This window comes from Carcharhinus amblyrhynchos, unplaced genomic scaffold (assembly GCF_965287045.1).
Source record: "Carcharhinus amblyrhynchos unplaced genomic scaffold, sCarAmb.v2.hapA chromosome_188, whole genome shotgun sequence".
In the NCBI taxonomy this organism is placed as follows: domain Eukaryota; kingdom Metazoa; phylum Chordata; class Chondrichthyes; order Carcharhiniformes; family Carcharhinidae; genus Carcharhinus; species Carcharhinus amblyrhynchos.
Window position 1 is genome coordinate 88505 of NW_027649928.1, and position 19137 is coordinate 107641.

The following is a 19137-nucleotide window of genomic DNA, read 5'->3' on the forward strand; positions in this document are numbered from 1 at the left end:
GCAGAGACACTGAGAAGCTGAGACTCTGAGAAGCAGAGACGCAGGGACCCTGAAAGCCAGAGACACTGAGACCCAGAGACTCTGAGAAGCAGAGACCCAGAGACGCAGAGACACTGAGACGCAGAGACGTTGAGACGCAGAGACGCAGAGACCCTGAGACACAGAGACGCAGAGACTCTGAGACGCAGAGACTCTGAGACACAGGGAGGCAGAGAAACAGAGACGCAGAGATGCTGAGACGCAGAGACACAGAGATGCAGAGACACTGAGAACCTGAGATGCAGAGAGGCAGCGACGCAGAGACGCTGAGACGCAGAGACGCAGAGACACAGTGACACTGAGACGCAGAGACACTGAGAAGCTGAGACTCTGAGAAGCAGAGACGCAGAGACCCTGAAAGCCAGAGACACTGAGACCGAGAGACTCTGAGAAGCAGAGACCCAGAGACGCAGAGACACTGAGACGCAGAGGCGCAGAGACGTTGAGATGCAGCGACGCAGAGACCCTGAGACACAGAGACACAGAGACTCTGAGACGCAGAGATGCAGAGACCCGGAGGCCCAGAGACGCAGAGACACAGAGACACAGAGACACTGAGACACAGAGGTACTGAGACGCAGAGAATTGACATGCAGAGACGTTGAGACGCAGAGACACAGAGACCCTGAGACACCGAGACGCAGAGACACTGAGTCCCAGAGATGCAGAGACGCACAGACACTGAGATGCAGAGACACTGGACCGGGAGACGCATAGACACTGAGACCCAGAGTTGCAGAGACGCAGAGGAACTGAGACGCAGAGACAATGAGACCCAGAGACTGCGAGGCGCAGAGACTCTGAGACGCAGAGACACTGAGACCCAGAGGATCTGAGACGCAGAGAAGCAGAAACCCTGAGACGCAGGGACGCAGAAACGCAGAGAACTTGAGATGCAGAGACGCTGAGACCAAGAGACGCAGAGACACTGAGACGCAGAGAATCTGAGACGCAGAGACATGAGACGCAGAGTCACTGAGACCAGGAGACACATAGACACGGAGACGAAGAGATACTGAGACGCAGAGAATCTGAGACGCGGAGACGCAGAGACTCTGAGACGCAGAGACGCAGATACCCTGAGACACAGAGACTCTGAGATGCAGAGACGCAGTGACACAGAGACGCAGAGACCCTGAGACGCAGAGACACTGAGACGCAGAGACTCTGAGACACAGAGACGCAGAGACGCAGTGACACTGAGATGCAGAGACCCTGACATGCAGAGACGCGGAGACCCAGAGACACAGAGACACAGAGACACAGAGACACAGAGACGCAGTAACACTGAGACGCAGAGACCCTGAGACGCAGAGACGCTGAGAACCTGAGACACAGAGCCCCGGAGACCCAGAGACGTAGAGACACAGAGACGCAGAGGCACTAAGACACAGAGATACTGAGACGCCGAGAATCTGACATGCAGAGATGCAGAGACTCTGAGACGGAGAGATGCAGAGACCCTGAGACGCAGAAACACTGAGTCCCAGAGACTGCGAGGCGCAGAGACTCTGAGACGCAGAGACGCAGAGACATGAGACGCAGAGTCACTGAGACCAAGAGACACATAGACACTGAGACGCAGAGATACTGAGACGCAGAGAATCTGAGACGCGGAGACACAGAGACATGAGACGCAGAGACACTGAGACGCAGAGACACTGAGACACAGAGTGTCAGATACACAGAGACACTGAGACGGAGAAACGCAGACACCCTGAGACACAGAGACACGGAGTCCCAGAGACGCAGCGACGCAGAGACACTGAGACGCATAGACACTGAGACCGGGAGATGCATAGACACTGAGACCCAGAGATGCAGAGACGCAGAGACACTGAGACGCTGAGACTCTGAGACCCAGAGTCGCAGCGACGCAGAGACCCTGAGACACTGAGATGCGGTGACACTCAGATCCAGAGACTCTGAGACGCAGAGACTCTGAGATGCAGAGACGAAGAGACACTGAGACCCAAAGATGCAGAGACGCAGAGACACTGAGACGCATAGACGCTGAGACCCAGAGATGCAGAGACAGGGAGTCACTGAGATGCAGAAACAGAGACGCAGAGTCACTGAGATGCAGAGACTCTGAGACGCAGAGACCCTGAGACGCAGAAACACTGAGACGCAGAGACGCAGAGACACTGAGACCCAGAGACTCTGAGACGCAGAGAAGCAGAGACCCTGAGACGCAGGGACGCAGACGCGCAGAGACACAGAAAACCTGAGACACAGAGACCCTGATACCCAGCGACACAGAGACACAGAGATGCAGAAATGCAGAGACCCAGAGACCCAGAGACGCAGAGACGCTGAGACGCAGAGACGCAGAGACGTCGAGACCCTGAGATGCAGAGACGCAGGGGCACTGAGACGCAGAGACGCTGAGACCCAGAGACGCAGAGACACTGAGGCGCAGTGACACTGTGACACAGAGACTCTGAGACGCAGAGTCTCTGAGACACAGAGACGCAGAGTCTCTGAGACGCAGGGACGCCGAGGCGCAGAGACACAGAGAACCTGAGACACTGAGACACTGCGACCCAGAGACTCTGAGAAGCAGAGACTCTGAGACACTGAGACCCAGAGATGCAGAGACGCGGATACGCAGAGACAATGAGACCCAGAGACTGTGAGACACAGAGACTCTGAGACTCTGAGACGCAGAGACCCAGAGAATCTGAGACGCAGAGAACCTGAGACCCTGAGACGCACGGACGCAGAGGCGCAGAGATGCAGAGACGCAGAGAACCTGAGATGCAGAGACCCTGAGACCCAGAGACACAGACATGCAGAGACGCAGTGACCCAGAGACACAGAGACACTGAGACGCAGAGACACTGAGAAGCAGAGACGCTGAGACACAGGGACGCAGAGACGTCGAGACCCTGAGACGCAGAGACGCAGGGGCACTGAGACGCAGAGACGCAGAGACACTGAGACACAGAGATGCAGGGACGCAGAAACGTAGACACACAGAGACCCTGAGACACTGAGACGCAGAGAGGCTGAGACGCAGAGATGCAGAGACTCTGAGACGCAGAGACACTGAGACCGGGAGACGCATAGACACTGAGACCCAGTGATGCAGAGACACTGATACGCTGGGACGCTGTGACCCAGAGACGCAGAGACACTGAGATGCAGAGACACTGAGATGCAGAGATTCTGAGACGCAGAGACTCTGAGACGCAGAGACTCTGAGACGCAGAGACGCAGAGACCCTGAGACCCTGAGACACAAGGATGCAGAGAAACAGTGACGCAGAAACGCTGAGACGCAGAGGCACAGAGACACAGAGACACTGAGAACCTGAGACGCAGAGAGGCAGCGACGCAGAGACCCTGAGACGCAGAGACGCAGAGACACAGTGACACTGAGACGCAGAGACACTGACAGGCAGAGACTCTGAGAAGCAGAGACGCAGAGACCCTGAGAACCAGAGAAACTGAGACCCAGAGACGCAGAGACGCAGAGACCCAGAGACGCAGAGACACTGAGACCCAGAGACGCAGAGACGCAGAGGCCCAGAGACCCAGAGACCCAGAGACACTGAGACGCAGAGACGTTGAGACGCAGAGATGCAGAGACCCTGAGATGCAGAGACGCAGAGACTCTGAGACGCAGAGACTCTGAGACGCAGAGACCCTGAGACGCAGAGACGCAGAGACACTGAGACGCAGAGACTCTGAGTCACAGAGACGCAGTGACACAGAGACGCAGTGACTGTGAAATGCAGAGACCCTGAGACACGGAGACCCAGAGACACAGAGACGCAGTGACACTGAGACGCAGAGAACCTGAGACACAGAGACGCAGAGAACCTGAGACGCAGAGACCAGGAGACCCAGAGACGCAGAGACACAGAGACGCAGAGACACTGAGACACAGAGATACTGAGACGCAGAGAATCTGACACGCAGAGATGCAGAGACCCTGAGACGCACAGACACTGAGTCCCAGAGATGCAGAGACGCAGAGACACTGAGATGCAGAGACACTGAGACTGGGAGATGCAGAGACCCTGAGACACAGGGACGCAGAGACGCAGAGAACCTGAGACGCAGAGACCCTGAGACCCAGATGCGCAGAGGCACAGAGACCCTGAGATGCAGAGACACAGGGACTCTTAGACGCAGAGACACTGAGACCCAGAGACGCAGAGACCCTGAGACACAGAGATGCAGAGACGCAGAGACTCTGAGGCGCAGAGACAGTGAGACCCAGAGACACAGAGATGCAAAGTCCCTGAGACGCAGAGACGTAGAGACACTGAGACACAGAGACACTGAGATGCAGAGATTCAGAGACGCAGAGACTCTGAGACGCAGAAACTCTGAGACGCAGAGTTGCAGAGACCCTGAGACACTGAGATACGGAGACACTGGGATCCAGAGACTCTGAGATGCAGAGACTCTGAGACGCAGAGACGTTGAGACACTGAGACACAGAGATGCAAGGACGCAGGAACATAGACACGCAGAGACCCTGAGGCACTGAGACGCAGAGACGCTGAGACGCAGAGACACTGAGACCGGGAGACACATAGACACTGAGACCCAGAGATGCAGAGACACTGATACGCTGAGACGCTGTGACCCAGAGACGTAGAGACACTGAGACGCAGAGACACTGAGATGCAGAGATTCTGAGACGCAGAGACTCTGAGACGCAGAGACTCTGAGACGCAGAGACTCTAAGACACAGGGAGGCAGAGAAACAGAGACGCAGAGACGCTGAGACGCAGAGACACAGAGATGCAGAGACACTGAGAACCTGAGATGCAGAGAGGCAGCGACGCAGAGACCCTGAGACGCAGAGACGCAGAGACACAGTGACACTGAGACGCAGAGACACTGAGAAGCTGAGACTCTGAGAAGCAGAGACGCAGGGACCCTGAAAGCCAGAGACACTGAGACCCAGAGACTCTGAGAAGCAGAGACCCAGAGACGCAGAGACACTGAGACTCAGAGACGTTGTGACGCAGAGACGCAGAGACCCTGAGACTCAGAGACGCAGAGACTCTGAGACGCAGAGACTCTGAGACACAGGGAGGCAGAGAAACAGAGACGCAGAGACGCTGAGACGCAGAGACACAGAGATGCAGAGACACTGAGAACCTGAGATGCAGAGAGGCAGCGACGCAGAGACCCTGAGACGCAGAGACGCAGAGACACAGTGACACTGAGACGCAGAGACACTGAGAAGCTGAGACTCTGAGAAGCAGAGACGCAGAGACCCTGAAAGCCAGAGACACTGAGACCCAGAGACTCTGAGAAGCAGAGACCCAGAGACGCAGAGACACTGAGACGCAGAGGCGCAGAGACGTTGAGATGCAGTGACGCAGAGACCCTGAGACACAGAGACACAGAGACTCTGAGACGCAGAGATGCAGAGACCCGGAGGCCCAGAGACGCAGAGACACAGAGACACTGAGACACAGAGGTACTGAGACGCAGAGAATTGACATGCAGAGACGTTGAGACGCAGAGACACAGAGACCCTGAGACACCGAGACGCAGAGACACTGAGTCCCAGAGATGCAGAGATGCACAGACACTGAGATGCAGAGACACTGGACCGGGAGACGCATAGACACTGAGACCCAGAGTTGCAGAGACGCAGAGGAACTGAGACGCAGAGACAATGAGACCCAGAGACTGCGAGGCGCAGAGACTCTGAGACGCAGAGACACTGAGACCCAGAGGATCTGAGACGCAGAGAAGCAGAAACCCTGAGACGCAGGGACGCAGAAACGCAGAGAACTTGAGATGCAGAGACGCTGAGACCAAGAGGCGCAGAGACACTGAGACGCAGAGAATCTGAGACGCAGAGACATGAGACGCAGAGTCACTGAGACCAGGAGACACATAGACACGGAGACGAAGAGATACTGAGACGCAGAGAATCTGAGACGCGGAGACGCAGAGACTCTGAGACGCAGAGACGCAGATACCCTGAGACACAGAGACTCTGAGATGCAGAGACGCAGAGACACAGAGACGCAGAGACCCTGAGACGCAGAGACACTGAGACGCAGAGACTCTGAGACACAGAGACGCAGAGACGCAGTGACACTGAGATGCAGAGACCCTGACATGCAGAGACGCGGAGACCCAGAGACACAGAGACACAGAGACACAGAGACGCAGTAACACTGAGACGCAGAGACCCTGAGACGCAGAGACGCTGAGAACCTGAGACACAGAGCCCCGGAGACCCAGAGACGTAGAGACACAGAGACGCAGAGGCACTAAGACACAGAGATACTGAGACGCCGAGAATCTGACATGCAGAGATGCAGAGACTCTGAGACGGAGAGATGCAGAGACCCTGAGACGCAGAAACACTGAGTCCCAGAGACTGCGAGGCGCAGAGACTCTGAGATGCAGAGACGCAGAGACATGAGACGCAGAGTCACTGAGACCAAGAGACACATAGACACTGAGACGCAGAGATACTGAGACGCAGAGAATCTGAGACGCGGAGACACAGAGACATGAGACGCAGAGACACTGAGATGCAGAGACACTGAGACACAGAGTGTCAGATACACAGAGACACTGAGACGGAGAAACGCAGACACCCTGAGACACAGAGACACGGAGTCCCAGAGACGCAGAGACGCAGAGACACTGAGACGCATAGACACTGAGACCGGGAGATGCATAGACACTGAGACCCAGAGATGCAGAGACGCAGAGACACTGAGACGCTGAGACTCTGAGACCCAGAGTCGCAGCGACGCAGAGACCCTGAGACACTGAGATGCGGTGACACTCAGATCCAGAGACTCTGAGACGCAGAGACTCTGAGATGCAGAGACGAAGAGACACTGAGACCCAAAGATGCAGAGACGCAGAGACACTGAGACGCATAGACGCTGAGACCCAGAGATGCAGAGACAGGGAGTCACTGAGATGCAGAAACAGAGACGCAGAGTCACTGAGATGCAGAGACTCTGAGACGCAGAGACCCTGAGACGCAGAAACACTGAGACGCAGAGACGCAGAGACACTGAGACCCAGAGACTCTGAGACGCAGAGAAGCAGAGACCCTGAGACGCAGGGACGCAGACGCGCAGAGACACAGAAAACCTGAGACACAGAGACCCTGATACCCAGCGACACAGAGACACAGAGATGCAGAAATGCAGAGACCCAGAGACCCAGAGACGCAGAGGCGCTGAGACGCAGAGACGCAGAGACGTCGAGACCCTGAGATGCAGAGACGCAGGGGCACTGAGACGCAGAGACGCTGAGACCCAGAGACGCAGAGACACTGAGGCGCAGTGACACTGAGACACAGAGACTCTGAGACGCAGAGTCTCTGAGACACAGAGACGCAGAGTCTCTGAGACGCAGGGACGCCGAGGCGCAGAGACACAGAGAACCTGAGACACTGAGACACTGCGACCCAGAGACTCTGAGAAGCAGAGACTCTGAGACACTGAGACCCAGAGACGCAGAGACGCGGATACGCAGAGACAATGAGACCCAGAGACTGTGAGACACAGAGACTCTGAGACGCAGAGACCCAGAGAATCTGAGACGCAGAGAAGCAGAGACCCTGAGACGCACGGACGCAGAGGCGCAGAGATGCAGAGACGCAGAGAACCTGAGATGCAGAGACCCTGAGACCCAGAGACACAGACATGCAGAGACGCAGAGACCCAGAGACACAGAGACACTGAGACGCAGAGACACTGAGAAGCAGAGACGCTGAGACACAGGGACGCAGAGACGTCGAGACCCTGAGACGCAGAGACGCAGGGGCACTGAGACGCAGAGACGCAGAGACACTGGGACCCAGAGTCGAAGAGATGCAGAGATGCAGAAACACTGAGACGCTGAGAAGCAGAGACGCTGTGACACTGAGTCGCAGGGACGCAGAGATGCAGAGACACAGAGACACAGACATGCAGAGTCGCAGAAACGCAGAGACCCCAGAGACGCAGAGACACTGAGGCGCAGAGACACTGAGACGCAGAGACGCAGTGACGCAGAGACGTCGAGACCCTGAGACGCAGAGACGCAGGGGCACTGAGACGTAGAGACGCTGTGACCCAGAGACGCAGAGACACTGAGGCGCAGTGACACTGTGACACAGAGACTCTGAGACGCAGAGTCTCTGAGACACAGAGACGCAGAGTCTCTGAGACGCAGGGACGCCGAGGCGCAGAGACACAGAGAACCTGAGACACAGAGACCCTGAGACCCAGAGACACAGAGATGCAGAGACCCAGAGACCCAGAGACCCAGAGACACTGAGACGCAGAGACGCAGAGACACTGACACCCAGAGACTCTGAGACGCTGAGACCCTGAGACGCAGCGACGCAGAGACGCAGAGACGCAGAGACACAGAAACCCAGAGACTCTGAGACGCAGACACTCTGAGACGCAGTGACGCAGAGACACTGAGACCCAGAGACACTGAGACCCAGAGATGCAGAGACACTGAGACCCAGAGACACTGAGACCCAGAGATGCAGAGACTCTGAGACGCAGAGACTCTGAGATGCAGAGAAGCAGGGACGCAGAGACGCAGAGAACTTGAGACGCAGAGACACTGAGACCCAGAGACGCAGAGGCACAGAGATGCAGAGAGACTGAGACCCAGAGACGCAGAGACGCAGAGACACAGAGACACTGAGATGCAGAGACTCTGAGACGCAGAGACGCAGAGACACTGAGACCCAGAGACTCTGAGACGCAGAGAGTCTGAGACACAGGGACGCAGAGACACTGCGACGCAGAGAGGCAGAGACGCAGAGAACCTGAGACGCAGAGACTCTGGGACCCTGAGGCGAAGAGATGCAGCGACACTGAGACACAGAGACTCTGAGACGCAGAGACACTGAGACCCAGAGACGCAGAGACACAGAGACGCAGAGACTCAGAGACACAGAGACTCTGAGATGCAGAGACGAAGAGACACTGAGACCCAGAGACCCAGAGAATCTGAGATGCAGAGACGCTGAGACGCAGAGACGCAGAAACACTGAGACACAGAGACAATGAGACCCAGAGAATGTGAGGCGCAGAGACTCTGAGACGCAGAGACACTGAGACCCATAGACTCTGAGACGCAGAGACTCTGAGACGCGGGGACGCCGAGACACTGATACCCAGAGACTCTGAGACGCAGAGACACTGAGACGCAGAGACTCTGAGACGTTGACACGCAGAGACGTAGCAACGCAGAGACGCAGAGACCCTGAGACCCAGAGACTCTGAGACGCAGACACTCTGAGACGCCGTGATGCAGAGACACTGAGACCCAGAGACTCTGAGACCCAGAGACTCTGAGACGCAGAGACACTGAGACCCAGAAATGCAGAGACTCTGAGACGCAGAGAAGCAGAGACCCAGAGAAGCAGAGACGCAGGGACGCAGAGACGCAGAGAACCTGAGATGCAGAGACTCTGAGACGCAGAAACCATGAGTCCCAGAGACGCAAAGACACTGAGATGCAGAGACACTGAGACCGGGAGACGCATAGACACTGAGCCCCAGAGATGCAGAGACGCAGAGACACTGAGACGCAGTGACACTGAGACCCAAAGACGCAGAGACACTGAGACCCAGAGGTGCAGGGACGCAGAGACACTGAGACACTGAGACGCAGAGACTCTGAGACGCAGAGACACAGAGACTCTGAGACACAGAGACGCAGAGACACAGAGACTCTGAGACACAGAGACGCAGAGACGCTGAGACACTGAGACCCAGAGACACAGAGACACAGAGAGGCAGAGACCATGAGATGCAGAGACTCTGAAATGCATAGACGCTGAGACCCAAAGACGCAGAGACGGACAGTCACTGAGACGCAGAGACACTGAGACGCAGAGATGCAGAGGCCCTGAGACGCAGAGACACTGAGACACTGAGACGCAGAGACGCTGAGACGCACAGACGAAGAGACGCAGAGACAATGAGACGCGTAGACAGTGAGACCCAGAGATTCTGAGACGCAGAGACAGTGGGACCCAGAGACGCAGAGACACAGAGACACTGAAACCCAGAGACGCAGAGACACAGAGACTCTGAGATGCAGAGACGCAGAGAACCTGAAACACAGAGACGCAGAGACTGAGACGCAGAGACCCTGAGACGCAGAGACGCAGAGACCCTGAGACGCAGTGACACTGAGACGCAGAGAACATGAGACGCAGAGACGCGGAGACACAGAGACGCAGGCACACTGAGACACAGAGATGCAGAGACGCAGAGACTCTGAGACGCAGAGACACTGAGACAGAGAGACACTGAGATGCAGAGACTCTGAGACGCTGAGACCCAGAGACCCAGAGACGCTGAGATACTGAGACGCACAGACACTGAGAAGCAGAGACGCTGAGACGCAGGGACGCAGAGACGTCGAGACCCTGAGACGCAGAGACACTGGGACCCAGAGTCGAAGAGATGCAGAGATGCAGAAACACTGAGACGCTGAGAAGCAGAGACGCTGTGACATTGAGTCGCAGGGACGCAGAGATGCAGAGACACAGAGACACAGACATGCAGAGACGCAGAAACGCAGAGACCCCAGAGACGCAGAGACACTGAGGCGCAGAGACACTGAGACGCAGAGACGCAGTGACGCAGAGACGTCGAGACCCTGAGACGCAGAGACGCAGGGGCACTGAGACGTAGAGACGCTGTGACCCAGAGACGCTGAGACACTGAGGCGCCGAGACAATGAGACACAGAGACTCTGAGACGCAGAGACTCTGAGACGCAGGGACGCAGAGTCTCTGAGACGCAGCAACTCTGAGACGCAGAGACTCTGAGACGCAGAGACGTTGAGACACAGAGACACTGAGTCCCAGAGACGCAGAGACACTGAGGCGCAGAGACACTGAGACGCAGAGACGCAGAAACGCAGCGACGCAGAGACACTGAGACGCAAAGACACTGAGTCCCAGAGACACAGAAACGCAGAGACACTGGGACCCTGAGACGAAGAGATGCAGAGATGCAGAGACGCAGAGACGCAGAGACACTGAGACGTAGGGACGCAGAGACGCAGAGATGCAGAGACACTGAGACGCAGAGATACTGAGACGCAGAGACTCAGAGATGAAGAGACACTGAGTCCCAGAGACGCAGAGAAGCAGAGACCCTGAGACGCAGGGACGCCGAGGCGCAGAGACACAGAGAACCTGAGACACAGAGACACTGAGACGCCGAGACTCTGTGACGCAGAGACACTGAGACCCAAAGACGCAGATGCGCAGAGACGCAAAGACTCTGAGACGCAGAGACGCTGAGACACTGAGACCCAGAGACTCTGAGACCCAGAGACACAGAGACGCAGAGAGGCAGAGACTCTGAGACGCATAGACGCTGAGACCCAGAGATGCAGAGACGGGGAGTCACTGAGATGCAGAAACAGAGACGCAGAGTCACTGAGATGCAGAGACTCTGAGACGCAGAGACCCTGAGACGCAGAAACACTGAGACGCAGAGACGCTTTGACCCAGAGACGCAGACACACAGAGCCCCAGAGACTCTGAGATGCAGAGACTCTGAGACGCAGAGACGCAGAGACACTGAGCCCGAGAGACACTGTGCCCCAGAGACACTGAGCCCCAGAGACTGAGACGCAGAGACTCTGAGACACTGAGACCCAGAGACCCAGAGACGCAGCGACGCAGAGACCCTGAGATGCAGAGACTCTGAGATGCAGAGAAGCAGAGACCCTGAGAAGCAGAGACGCAGGGACGCAGAGACGCACAGAACCTGAGACACAGAGACACTGAGACGCTGAGACACAGGGACACTGAGACGCAGAGACTCTGAGACGCAGAGACACTGAGACAGAGAGACACTGAGATGCAGAGACACTGAGGCGCAGAGACACTGAGACCCAGAGACTCTGAGAGACAGAGCCTCTGAGATGCAGAGACTCTGAGACGCTGAGACCCAGAGACCCAGAGACGCAGAGACGCAGAGACCCTGAGACACTGAGACACTGCGACCCAGAGACTCTGAGAAGCAGAGAGGCAGAGACGCAGAGATGCTGAGACACAGAGATGCAGAGACTCTGAGAGGCAGAGACTCTGAGATGCAGAGAAATAGAGACCCTGAGAAGCAGAGACGCAGGGACGCAGAGACGCAGAGAACCTGAGACGCAGAGACACCGAGACCCAGAGATGCAGAGGCGCAGAGACGCAGAGACACTGAGAAGCAGAGACACTGAGACGCAGTGACCCTGAGACTCTGAGATGCAGAGACTCTGAGACGCAGAGATGCAGAGACACTGAGACCCAGAGACTCTGAGACGCAGAGACGCAGACACTGAGACCCAGAGACTCTGAGACGCAGAGAACCCTGAGAGGCAGAGACTCTGAGACCCAGAGATGCAGAGACGCAGAGACCCTGAGACCCTGAGACGCAGAGACGCAGATACGCTGAGACACAGAGATGCAGAGACGCAGGGACGCAGAGACGCAGAGAACCTGAGACGCAGGGACACTGAGACGCAGAGACTCTGAGATGCAGAGACGCAGAGACACTGAGATGCAGAGACACTGAGACGCAGAGACACTGAGACCCAGAGACTCTGAGAGACAGAGCCTCTGAGATGCAGAGACTCTGAGACGCTGAGACCCAGAGACACAGAGACGCAGAGACGCAGAGACCCTGAGACACTGAGACACTGCGACCCAGAGACTCTGAGAATCAGAGACTCTGAGATGCAGAGACTCTGAGACGCAGAGACGCAGAGGCACTGAGACAGAGAGTCACTGAGATGCAGAGACTCTGAGATGCAGGGACACTGAGACCCAGAGGCTCTGAGATGCAGGGACACTGAGACCCAGAGACTCTGAGACGCACAGACTCTAAGACACAGGGACGCAGAGACAGTGAGACGCAGAGAGGCAGAGAAGCAGAGACCCTGAGAAGCAGAGACGCAGGGATGCAGAGACGCAGAGAACCTGAGACGCAGAGACACTGAGACCCAGGGACGCAGGGACGCAGAGACGCAGAGAACCTGAGACGCAGAGACTCTGAGAGACAGGGACGCAGAGACCCTGAGACACTGAGACGCACAGACGATGAGACTCTGAGATGCAGAGACTCTGAGACGCAGAGACTCTGAGATGCATAGACTCAGTGGCACTGAGACACAGAGACACTGAGCTGCAGAGACTCTGAGACGCAGAGACACTGAGACCCAGAGACTCTGAGACGCAGAGACAAGAGACACTGAGACGCAGAGCCTCTGAGACGCAGAGACTCTGAGGCGCAGGGACGCAGAGACACTGAGACCCTGAGACGCAGCGATGCAGAGACCCTGAGACACTGAGACGCGGAGACACTGAGACCCAGAGACACTGAGACGCAGAGACTCTTAGACGCAGAGACTCTGAGATGCAGAGTCGAAGAGACACTGAGACCCAGAGATGCAGAGACGCTGAGACACACAGACGCAGAGACACTGAGACACAGAGACAATGAGATGCAGAGACTCTGAGACGCTGAGACCCAGAGACACAGAGACGCAGCGACGCAGAGACCCTGAGACACAGAGACGTGGTGACATTGAGACCCTGAGACACTGAAATGCAGAGACTCTGAGACGCAGAGACACTGAGACGCAGAGACTCTGAGATGCAGAGACTCTGAGACACAGGGACGCAGAGACAGTGAGACGCAGAGACACTGAGACGCAGAGAGGCAGAGACGCAGAGGTGCTGAGACTCTGAGATGCTGAGAAGCAGAGACCCTGAGAAGCAGAGACGCAGAGAACCTGAGACGCAGAGACACTGAGACCCAGAACGCAGGGACACAGGGACGCAGAGATGCAGAGACACTGAGACCCAGAGACGCAGAGGCGCAGATATAGTGGGACCCAGAGACGAAGAGATGCAGAGACACTAAGACACTGAGACGCAGAGACACAGAGACACTGAGTCCCAGAGACGCAGAGATGCAGAGACCCTGAGATGCAGAGACACAGAGACGCAGAGACCCTGAGAGGCAGACACACTGAGACCCAGAGATGCAGAGAAGCAGAGACGCGGATACGCAGAGACAATGAGACCCAGAGACTGTGAGACCCAGAGACTCTGATACGCAGAGACGCAGAGATGTAGAGATCCTGAGAGGCAGAGACCCTGAGACCCAGAGACGCTGAGACGCAGAGATACTGAGACACAGAGACTCTGAGACGCAGAGACGCAGAGACCCTGAGATACAGAGACGCAGAAAACCTGAGACACAGAGACGCTGAGACACAGAGACGCAGAAACGCAGAGACGCAGAGACCCTGAGACGCAGAGACGCGGAGACCCAGAAAAACAGAGACACAGAGATGCAGAGACACAGAGACCCTGAGACGCAGAGACGCAGAGAGACTGAGACGCAGAGACTCTGAGACACAGAGACGCAGTGACGCAGAGACGCAGAGACCCTGAGACGCAGAGACGCGGAGACCCAGAAAAACAGAGACACAGAGATGCAGAAACACAGAGACACAGAGGCGCAGTGACACTGAGACGCAGAGACCCTGCGACTCAGAGACGCAGAGAACCTGAGACGCAGAGACCCGGAGACCCAGAGACGCAGAGACACAGAGACGCAGAGACACTGAGACACAGAGATACTGAGACGCAGAGAATTTGACACGCAGAGATGCAGGGACTCTGAGATGCAGAGATCCTGAGACGCAGAGACGCTGAGTCCCAGAGATGCAGAGACGCAGAGACACTGAGATGCAGAGACACTGAGACCGGGAGACGCATAGACACTGAGACCCAGAGATGCAGAGACGCAGAGACAATGAGACCCAGAGACTGCGAGGCAAAGAGACTCTGAGACACAGAGACACAGAGACACTGAGAGCCAGAGACTCTGAGACACAGAGAAGCAGAGAGACTGAGACGCAGGGACGCAGAGACGCAGAGAACTTGAGATGCAGAGACGCTGAGACCCAGAGACGCAGAGGCACTGAGACGCAGAGATACTGAGATGTAAAGAATCTGAGACGCAGAGGCGCAGAGACGCAGAGACATGAGACGCAGAGACACTGAGACCAGGAGACGCATAGACACTGAGACGCCGAGATACTGAGACGCAGAGACATGAGACGCAGAGACACTGAGATCCAGAGACGCAGAGACACTGAGACGCAGAGTCTCAGATATGGAGTGACTCTGAGACGGAGAGACGCAGAGACCCTGAGACGCAGAGTCACTGAGTCGCAGAGACGCAGAGATGCAGAGACACTGAGACGCAGAGATGCAGAGACGCAGAGACACTGAAACGCAGAGACACTGAGACCCAGAGACTCTGATACACTGAGACGCTGTGACCCAGAGACGCAGAGACACTGAGAAGCAGAGACACTGAGACACAGAGAAACTGAGACGCAGAGACACTGAGACCCAGAGACGCAGAGACTCTGAGACGCAGAGACACTGAGCCCCAGAAACACTGAGCCCCAGAGACTGAGACGCAGAGACTCTGAGACACTGAGACCCAGAGACGCAGCGAAGCAGTGACCCTGAGACACTGAGACACGGAGACACTGAGACACAGAGACACTGAGACGCAGAGACTCTGAGACGCAGAGACTCTGAAATGCAGAGAAGCAGAGGCCCCGAGAAGCAGAGACGCAGGGACGAAGAGACGCAGAGAACCTGAGACGCAGACACACTGAGACCCAGAGACGCAGAGGCGCAGAGACACTGAGAAGCAGAGACACTGAGACGCAGAGAAACTGAGACGCAGAGACACTGAGACCCAGAGACGCAGAGGCGCAGAGACTCTGAGACTCAGACTCTGAGATGCAGAGACTCTGAGACACAGAGACACTGAGACCCAGAGACTCTGAGACGCCCAGCTTCTGATACGCTGAGACTCTGAGACACTGAGACCCAGAGACCCAGAGACGCAGCGACGCAGAGACCCTGTGATGCAGAGATGCAGAGTCACTGAGACGCAGAAACTCTGAGACGCAGAGCGCAGAGACGCAGAGACGCAGAGACGCAGGGACTCTGAGACGCAGAGACACTGAACCCCAAAGGTGCAGAGACGGAGAGACCCTGAGACGCAGAGACGCAGAGCATCTGAGATGCGGAGATGCAGAGACTCTGAGACGCAGAGACACTGAGACGCAGTGACACTGAGATGCAGGGACCCTGAGACACAGAGACGCAGAGAACCTGAGACGCAGAGACGCTGAGACCCAGAGACGCAGAGACACCGAGACGCAGAGACACTGAGACGCAGAGAATCTGACACGCAGAGTCTCTGAGACACAGGGACGCAGACTCTCTGAGACGCAGCGACTCTGAGATGCAGAGACGCAGAGACGCAGAGTCTCTGAGACGCAAAAACTCTGAGGTGCAGAGACGCAGAGACCTTGAAACGCAGAGACACTGAGTCCCAGAGACGCAGAGACACTGAGGCGCAGAAACACTGAAACGTGAAGACTCTGTGACGCAGAGACACTGAGACCCAAAGATGCAGAGACGCAGGGACGCAAAGACTCTGAGACGCAGAGACGCTAAGACACTGAGACCCAGAGACTCTGAGACCCAAAGACGCAGAGACGGGGAGTCATTGAGATGCAGAAACACTGAGACGCAGAGACTCTGAGACGCAGAGACTCTGAGACGCAGAAACACTGAGACGCAGAGACGCTGAGACCCAGAGACACAGAGACGCAGACACACAGAGCCCCAGAGACTCTGAGATGCAGAGACTCTGAGACGCAGAGACGGAGAGACACTAAGCCCCAGAGACACTGAGCCCCAGAGACACTGAGCCCCAGAGACTGAGACGCAGAGACTCTGAGACACTGAGACCCAGAGACGCAGCGACACAGAGACCCTGAGACACTGAGAAGCGGAGACACTGAGACCCAGACACACTGAGACACAGAGACTCTGAGACACAGAGACTCTGAGGTGCAGAGACGAAAAGACACTGAGACCCAGAGACACAGGGATGCAGAGATGCAGAGAACCTGAGATGCAGAGACACTGAGACCCAGAGACGCAGAGGCGCAGAGACGCAGAGACACTGAGAAGCAGAGACACTGAGACACAGAGAAACTGAGACGCAGAGACTCTGAGATGCAGAGACTCTGAGATGCAGAGAAGCAGAGACCCTGAGAAGCAGAGACACAGGGACACAGAGACGCAGAAAACCTGAGACCCAGAGACACTGAGACCCAGAGACGCAGAGGCGCAGAGACGCAGAGACACTGAGAAGCAGAGACACTGAGACACAGAGAAACTGAGACGCAGAGACACTGAGACCCAGAGACGCAGAGACGCAGAGACTCTGAGACCCAGACTCTGAGATGCAGAGACTCTGAGACGCAGAGACGCAGTGACACTGCGACCCAGAGACTCTGAGACGCAGAGACACAGTGACACTGAGACCCAGAGACTCTGAGACGCAGAGACACAGTGCCCCATAGACTCTCAGACGCAGAGTCTCTGAGACGCAGCGACGCAGAGACGCAGAGACCCTGAGATGCAGAGATGCAGAGACGCAGAGACGCAGAGACTCTGAGACTCAGACTCTGAGATGCAGAGACTCTGAGACACAGAGACACTGAGACCCAGAGACTCTGAGACGCCCACCTTCTGATACGCTGCAACTCTGAGACACTGAGACCCAGAGACCCAGAGACGCAGCGACGCAGAGACCCTGAGATGCAGAGATGCAGAGACACTGAGACGCAGAAACTCTGAGACGCAGAGCGCAGAGACCCAGAGACGCAGAGACGCAGGGACTCTGAGACGCAGAGACACTAAGCCCCAAAGACGCAGAGACGGAGAGACCCTGAGACGCAGAGACGCAGAGAATCTGAGATGCGGAGATGCAGAGACTCTGAGACGCAGAGACACTGAGACGCAGTGACACTGAGATGCAGGGACCCTGAGACACAGAGACACAGAGAACCTGAGACGCAGAGACGCTGAGACCCAGAGACGCAGAGACACCGAGACGCAGAGACACTGAGACGCAGAGAATCTGACACGCAGAGTCTCTGAGACACAGGGACGCAGAGTCTCTGAGACGCAGCGACTCTGAGATGCAGAGACTCAGAGACGCAGAGTCTCTGAGACGCAAAAACTCTGAGGTGCAGAGACGCAGAGACCTTGAAACACAGAGACACTGAGTCCCAGAGACGCAGAGACACTGAGGCGCAGAAACACTGAGACGTGAAGACTCTGTGACGCAGAGACGCTGAGGCACTGAGACCCAGAGACTCTGAGATGCAGGGACACTGAGACCCAGAGACTCTGAGACGCACAGACTCTAAGACACAGGGACGCAGAGACAGTGAGACGCAGAGAGGCAGAGACGCAGAGATGCAGAGACACTGAGACCCAGAGATGCAGAGACTCTAAGACGCAGAGACTCTGTGATGCAGAGAAGCAGAGACCCTGAGAAGCAGAGACGCAGGGATGCAGAGACGCAGAGACGCAGAGAACCTGAGACGCAGAGACACTGAGACCCAGGGACGCAGGGACGCAGAGACGCAGAGAACCTGAGACGCAGAGACGCAGAGGCCCTGAGACGCAGAGAACCTGAGACGCAGAGGCTCTGAGAGACAGGGACGCAGAGACCCTGAGACACTGAGACGCAGAGACGATGAGACTCTGAGATGCAGAGACTCTGAGACGCAGAGACTCTGAGACGCATAGTCTCAGTGGCACTGAGACACAGAGACACTGAGCTGCAGAGACTCTGAGACGCAGAAACACTGAGACCCAGAGACTCTGAGACGCAGAGACAAGAGACACTGAGACGCAGAGCCTCTGAGACGCAGAGACTCTGAGGCGCAGGGACGCAGAGACACTGAGACCCTGAGACACTGAGACCCAGAGACATTGAGATGCAGAGACTCTGAGACGCAGGGACGCAGAGACACTGAGACGCAGAGACCCTGAGACCCAGAGACGCAGCGACGCAGAGACGCAGAGAGGCAGAGACAATGAGACCCAGAGACTGTGAGACTCAGAGACTCTGAGGTGCAGAGGCGCAGAGATCCTGAGAGGCAGGGACGCAGAGACACTGAGACTCAGAGATGCAGAGACGCGGATACGCAGAGACAATGG